Genomic DNA, 6,212 nt, shown 5'->3' with positions numbered 1-6,212 from the left:
AAAAGGACTGGGGATGTTGCTCAGTGGTTAAGCAACCCTGGGTTCAATCCCCAGTACCTGCCCCCCAAAATAGAGTAACTTTAATGAAGCAGTAAAAATTACTTTTATTAAATCTCATCCACTGAGTGCACATCTTTTCTTGCCTAAAGAGATTAGTAGTGACAGAAAAAAATTATGATATTTTAAAATATCATATAAGAAAATGTGCTGACATTGGGAATATCTGCATGACCCAATGAACCAATATTTTCCAAATGACTAATGTTTAATGTCATAAAATTATTCATAAGTAAAAGTTTCAAAGTGGAAACGATAGATGAATTTTAATATATTTAATATATAGTTCACTGGTGTGGTTTCAGATTATACATTACATTGCCACTGATCTTTAAGAAACTACCATTGTAATGTTGAACAGAAGAGGTGGTAGTAGGCATTTTTAAATCTTACCTTACGTCAAAGGGAAAGCTTTTAGTATTTCACTGTTCTGCATGACATTTTTCTGCAGATTTTCTCTAGGTACCCTTTGTTAGCCTTAAAAGTTCCCTTTTGTTTCAAGTTTGTTGTTTTTTAAAATTAAGAATTCACTGATTTGGGGGCTGGGGTTGTAGCTCAGCGGTAGAATGCTTGTCTCACACGTGTGAGGCACGAGGTTTGATCCTCAACACCACATAAAAATAAATAAACAATATAAAGGTATTGTGTCCATTTACAACTAAAAATATATTTAAAAAAAATTCACTGATTTTTACCATGTACCTTTTCTCAAGATATTGAGGTGGTCAATAATTTTTTTTAAGTTTATTAATATGAAAAATTACACTGACTCAATTTCAAATATTAACCCAGTTTTGTATTCCTAAGATAACCTATCTTGATTATATACATATTATTGTTATGCATTGCTGCATTCATTTTGTTAGCAGTTTGTTTCAGTTTTGTAATTTATGTCCATATATCAAATTCATCTGAAATTATATTTTGTCCTACTACTGTCCATGATGAGTTTTACTTTATTATGAGCTTGGGAGTTGTTCTCCTTTTAATGTTTAATGTTTTTTTTTTTGTTTTTGTTTTTTGTTTTTTTTTTTTAGTTGTCAATGGACCTTTACTTCATTTATTTATATGTGGTGCTGAGAATCGAACTCAGTGCCTCACACATGCTAGGCAAATGCTCTGCCACTGAGCCCCAACCCCAGCCCATAATGTTTAATGTTTTTATTCTATATCAGAATGCTTCATTCTTTAAAAGAATGATAAGGTTACCTTAAAGATTTTTGGTCCTGGAATTTTCCTTGTGTTTTTTTTTTTTTCTATGAGTGATTCAGCTGCTGTTATGATTGGTTATGGGATTATTCAAGATTCTTCTATCACTATAGGATTTGCTAATTTTACCCCTAGGAAATAGTCTATAAGGTCCACATTCTCAAATGCATTGTCATTAAATCTGATAGTATATCCTCTCATTATCTTCTCAATGTCTGCAACATCTGGAATAATATGCCCTCCTTTCATTCCTGATCTTGTGTTTTTTCTTTCTCTTTTATCTCCCAAAAGTTTTGAATAAGCACTGCTTATTTTTATTATTTAAAATTAACTTTTTAGTATTCTCAAAGAATTCAATATTGGCATTATTGTTTCTGTTATTTTTTTCTATATCATGTATTTAGTTCATCTTTCTTTATTTCTTACTATTTTATTTTCATTTATTTTGTAATTTGTTTCTAATTATCCTGAAATAGATGTTTAACTTGTAACTTTTAGTCTTTTTTTCTCTAGTATAACTTTAGGGTCCAATCAGTACTCTAAGCATATTTTTTAGCTTTATCCACAAGTTTTTGCTAGATAGTATTCTTTGAAAACCATTCTTACAAAATTTTTAAAATGAAAAAATTTTAAATTAACAGGTAATAATTGTACATATTAATAGGATTCAATGTGATATTTAATACATACCTATTTCCAATATGATTTTATCTTTGACCCAGGAGTTATTTAGAAGCATGTATTTAAATTTCTAAGTGACCTTCTTTGAGTTTAAATTTCCCAAATAACTTAGTATATCTTTGAAGTGATCTATGTAGTTAATTTTTTTTTATGGTGGTGCTGGGGATGTGAGCAGAATATTTTTTATGTAGTTGTTGAATATAATATTTGTTTTCAATTAGTTTAACTTTATTCATCATCATTGAATTCTCTACTTAATAATTTTTGTTCTATCAGTTATGAAGAGAGATTTTTTTTTACTTTCCCATATGATTGTTGTCCTTATAGTTCTTCTAATTTTCTCTTACATAATTTGGGGCATGTTATTAAGACATAAAAGTTATACATTTCTAAATTTTTTTCTCAGTAAATTGAACTTGTATTGTTAAGAAGTGATTATTTATATCTTAGTAACTTTTTAATGAGTTTAAAGTTGTAAATGGATGCAATACCTTTATTTATTTTTTTATGTGGCGTTGAGGATCGAACCCAGTGCCTCAGGCGTGCAAGGCAAGTGCTCTACCACTGAGCCACAACCGCAGCCCCAACTTTTTATTATGGTAAAATATACATAATATAAAATTTGCCATTTTAACTATTATTAAGTGTACTATCCAGTGGCATTAATTAGAGTCATTTAAGTCAATTAATGTATGCAATTATAACCATCATCTATTACTAAAAATTTTTCATCACCCCAAACTGAAACTGTAATCATTAAATGAAACCCCCCTATGTTCCTCCTTCCCTCAGTCCCTGGTAAACTCTAATCTACTTTATGTTTCTGTAATCTGCCTATTCTATACATTTCATATAAATGGAATCATATAACATGCATCCGTTCATGTCTGGCTTATTTCACTTAGCACATATTTTCAGGGTTCACCCATGTTGTGGGGTATGTCAGACTTCATTCCCTTTTAGGAATGACTAGTATTCCATGGCATGTCAATGTCACATTTTGTTTATCTGTCCACCTTTGGAATACTTATTGAACACAGTTGTACAAGTGTCTGTTTTGAGTCCTTACTTTCAGTTGTTTTGTGTTTATACCTAGTAGTTGAATTTCTGGGTCATATGGTAATGTGGTTTCATGTTCTCAGGAACTGCCAGATTATTTTCAATAATACTTTTTGTCCTAGAGTCTATTATGTTTTATTAATATAGTAGCACTAAGTCATTTTTGGTTATATATGCAAGGTATACCTATTTTCATTTAAATATTTCAACCTGTTTGAATATGTATTTTTTATTTAGACAGAAAACTTTTGTCTATTAACTGAAGTATTTAATCAATTTATGTTTTATTTAGCTGGATGTAGGTATGCCACTAATCCCAGCAATTCAGAAGGTTAAGGCAGGAGGATGGCATGTTCAAACCCAGCCTGGACACATAGAAAGGCCCTCAAAATAAAGAATAAAAAGGGCTAGGAATATACAACACTTCTAAGTTTAATACTTAATGTTGCAAAAAAGAGTTTATATATTATATACATACGCACATATAAACACTTTTTAAATATATGTTTAAATTTATTTTAATTAATTAGTATTAATAATTAGTGTAATTAAAATTGACTGCCTTCTGTTTTGCTTTCTCCTGTTCTTTTTCTCTCCTTCCTTTTTTTTTTTTAAAGAGAGAGTGAGAGAGACAGAGAGAGAGACAGAGAGTGGGAGAGAATTTTTTAATATTTATTTTTTTTTAGTTTTCAGCAGGCACAACATCTTTGTTTGTATGTGGTGCTGAGGATCCAACCCGGGCCGCACGCATGCCAGGCGAGTGCACTACCGCTTGAGCCACATCCCCAGCCCCTCTCCTTCCTTTTCTTCATTTGGATTATTTTTACCATTCCATCTTTTCCCTTCTAATGCTATATAGGCCACAACTTCTGTATTTATACTTTCACAGGTTAACCTAAAACCTTCTATATATACATATAGTTTATCAAGTCAAAAGTTAGTCAATAATGTTATTCTTGTGCCAGATACTACAGATTTTAAACGCTAACTTAATTTATTCTTCTAATTTGTATGCTTTGATATTTGTGTATTTAATTTACTTATTTTTCAATCTCTCTCTCTCTCTCTCTCTCTTTTTTTTTTTTGTACCCATGGGTGCTTAACTACTGATCTGCATCCCTAGCCCTTTGTTTATATTTTATTTAGAGAAAGGGTCTCTCTAAATTGCTTAGGACTTTGGTGCCTCAGCCTCCAGAGTAGCTGGGATTACAGGTATGTGCCACGACGCCTGGCTCATAAGACATTTTTGGGGGGTGGGGGAGGGAAGGTCCCAGGGATTGAACTCAGGAGTACTCAGCCACTGAGCCACATCCCTAGCCCTATTTTTTTTTTTTTTAGATATTTTATTAGTGATTGTTGGACCTTTATTTTTTTGTGGTCCTGAGACTCAAACCCAGTGCCTCACACATGCCAGGCAAATACTCTACCACTAAGCTACCACCCCAGCTCCCAAGTCCTATTTTGTATTTTATTTACAGACAGACTCTCGCTAAGTTGCTTAAGCACCTTGCCTTTGCTGAGGTTGGCTTTGAACTCGTGATTCTCCTGTCTCAGCCTCCTGAGCCTCTGGGATTACAGGTGCCTGGCAAGACATTTTTGATGATGTGTTGTGTAAAACATTGTATTGTTTAGATTTGTCTTTGACTTTCACCCCCACTCCGGTACTGGGGTTTGAACCTGAACATAACACATGTGAGGCAAGCATTCTAACACTGAGTAGAGTGGTCCTTTTCACTGTTTCTTGTACCTCAGAACTTCTGTCTGGGATCACATTCTTTCTTCAGAATGCCATCTTTCTGAATACTCTAATACAGGGATATGGATAATAGCAAACTCTTTCTGTTTTTGAAATGTCCATATTATACCTTTATTCTTTTTTAAATTTTTATTTTAGTTGTAGATGGAGACAATACCTTTATTTTATTTATTTATTTTATGTGATGCTGAGGATCAAAACCCAGTGCCTCACACATGCCAGGTGAGCACTCTACCACTGAGCCACAACCCCAGCTCCATACTTTTATTCTTGAAATATATTTTTACTAAGAAGAGAAAAATAAGTTATTTTCTTTCATCCCCATCATTTGTAATACACTGTCATTTAATTTACATTACTGTTATTGATAAAAAAATTAACTTTTTTATGTACATTAATTTTGTGGTGCTTGGATTGAACCCAGGGCCTTGTATGCTGGGGAAGTCCTCTACCACTGAGCCACACCCCTGACCAAAGGCAGTTATGAGAAGTCAGTGGTCAAACTGCTGTTCCTTTGACAACTATCTCTACCTACACTCTATCTTCAATATCTTCTTCTTTGGTGTTTATTAATTTTATGATGAATTTGGGTGAATTTCCTTCCTTTCTTTCCTACTTGGGATTTGTTTGTCTGGAGTACGTAGATTCATAGTTTCTGGGAAAGTGAAGGTCAGTTTTTCTTCAAAACTTGTCTCTACTACATAATCTTTCTCTTCTTCTTCTAGGACTCTATATGTATGTTAGACTTTCTTGCTCTGTTGTCCATGAATCTTAATGTCTCTATCATGTATCCTGTTTTCCTGACATTCTGGACTACATTCTGTAAAATCTTACTTTGCTATTCTCTACTTCTCTTTTCATTTGTGTCTAATATGCAGACAGCCATCCATATTGGTTTTGTCTTCATTTTCAGTCCTTGTTAACAAGTTTTCATTTTGAGAATTTTTATTTGGTTCTTTTTAAAATGCTTTTTTAAAAATTTTTTTAGTTGTAGAGGGACACAAAATACATTTTTTTTTATTTATTTAAATGTGCTACTGAAGATTGACACCAGTGCCTCACACACGTCAGGTAACGCTCTGCCACTGAGCCACAATCCCAGCCCCTCTTCTTAAAAGGTTTTTGGCCACTCTTTATAGTTTACAGTTTCCCAAAGAGATTTTCAAGATTGTCTCTTATTTATTTGATAATAGCAGTTACAATCATTTTATAATCTGTTTGGCAATTTCAGTGTCTAGAATCTTTTCGCAGGGCCGAGGGTGTAGCTCAGTGGTAGTGCACATGCTTAGCTTGTGCAAAGTCCAGGGTTCCGTCTCCAGTGCCAATAAATAAATAAATAAAAATAAAATCTTTTTGTTTCTCTGTCAACCTCCTTTTTTTTTCTTTTGTTTTTAGCTCTCACATGGCACTAATTTCTTTATGTGTGCTTAGTCACTTTTTAGTATGTGCA

Source organism: Urocitellus parryii, chromosome 11 (assembly GCF_045843805.1).
Source record: "Urocitellus parryii isolate mUroPar1 chromosome 11, mUroPar1.hap1, whole genome shotgun sequence".
In the NCBI taxonomy this organism is placed as follows: Eukaryota; Metazoa; Chordata; class Mammalia; order Rodentia; family Sciuridae; genus Urocitellus; species Urocitellus parryii.
Note: the sequence above shows the minus strand (reverse complement) of the source record.